This window comes from Nannospalax galili, unplaced genomic scaffold (assembly GCF_000622305.1).
Source record: "Nannospalax galili isolate Female #2095 unplaced genomic scaffold, S.galili_v1.0 scaffold1622, whole genome shotgun sequence".
Lineage (NCBI taxonomy): Eukaryota > Metazoa > Chordata > Mammalia > Rodentia > Spalacidae > Nannospalax > Nannospalax galili.
In genome coordinates, this window is record NW_008348203.1 from 434,355 (window position 1) to 435,716 (window position 1,362).

The 1,362-nt window shown below is 44.3% G+C and overlaps 1 long non-coding RNA gene across 1 annotated transcript in view; it reads right to left on the bottom strand.

Annotated features, from left to right (window-relative positions):
- Positions 1-718: 718 nt before the first annotated feature.
- The window catches only part of LOC103743535, a 2,915-nt gene continuing 2,271 nt past the window's right edge, over positions 719-1,362 (bottom strand). Inside the window, exon 3 of the long non-coding RNA XR_607667.3 lies at positions 719-825. This is a non-coding gene — a long non-coding RNA (uncharacterized LOC103743535). The remainder of the gene's footprint in view (positions 826-1,362) is intronic.

The window sequence follows — 1,362 nt, forward strand, 5'->3', positions numbered from 1 at the left end:
AATGTGAAATTTAAAAAGTTCAAGGGGTACTGGGGAAATGACTCAGTAAAGCACTTGCTGGTAAGTGTGAGAACCTGAGTTCTGATCCCTAGAACCCTGGTAAATCTGTACATAATCCCAGTGCTCCTACTGTTGAGATGGGAGATAGACAAGAGATTTCCAGGAATCTTACAGGCCAGCTAGCCTGGGGGAAAACAACAAAGAGACTATTTTGAGGTAGAAGGCAAGGACCCACCCAAAGTTGTCCTCTGACCTCCACACATGTGCTGTGGCAGGTGTGTGTGCGTGTGCACACATACACACAATAAATGAATGTAATACAAAATTCAGTGTCACAATTCCCAAAAATAGGTGGAGGAAAGCTTCCTCAGATGTGGGAGGTGGGAGAGTTGCTGCAAATTGCAGACCAGCCTGGTCTACATATCAACTTCCAGGCCAGGTAGGGCTACATATATAACAAGACCCTTTTAAACAAATAAAACAGGGGCTGGAAATATGACTCAGTGGTTAAGAGCACTGGATGCTCTTGGAGAGCATGGGGGTTTGATTCTCAGCACCCACATGGTGGCTCACAATTGTAACTCCAGTTCCAGGGGAATAGGAAGCTCTCTTCTGACCTCCGTGGGCATTGCACAACACGGGTACACTTACGTACACACAGGCAATACAATTATACACATTAAAACACACATACACAAAAAAAACTAGCTGAGGCAGATATGGTGTCAAATACCTTTAATACAGCACAGATCTCTTGAGTTCAAGACCAGTCTGGACTACATTGTGAATTCCAAGTCTGCCAAGGGCTACAGAGTGAGATCCTGTCTAAAAACAAAACAAAAAAAAATCCAAAATCAAAAAAAACAATCAGTTGAGGTAAACATACAAATGAATCTTTTAGGGTCAAGGTTGCCAGAATGGCAAGAGGCAAGGTTTCCAGGTTGCTGTTGGGAGACTTGCCATATACCTCTTTCCCTCTGGGGGTTCCAGACCCATGGACTAGCTAGGTAACTGGGGTTTCCAAGGAGAAACCCAGTCTGTGCGAATTAATAACCAGGCTTCTAAGGTTTGTACATTTGTTTTGTTTTGGGTTTTTTTTTTTTTTTAAACAGAGTCATTTTAATCTTTTCGAGACAGGCTCTCCCTATAGCACCAGCTAGCCAGGCTGGCCTCAGTCTTACAGATATCCACCTGCCTCTGCCTCCTGAGTGCTGGGATTAAAGGTGTGCCTTTTTTTTAAACAGAGTCATTTTAATCTTTTCGAGACAGGCTCTCCCTATAGCACCAGCTAGCCAGGCTGGCCTCAGTCTTACAGATATCCACCTGCCTCTGCCTCCTGAGTGCTGGGATTAAAGGTGTGCC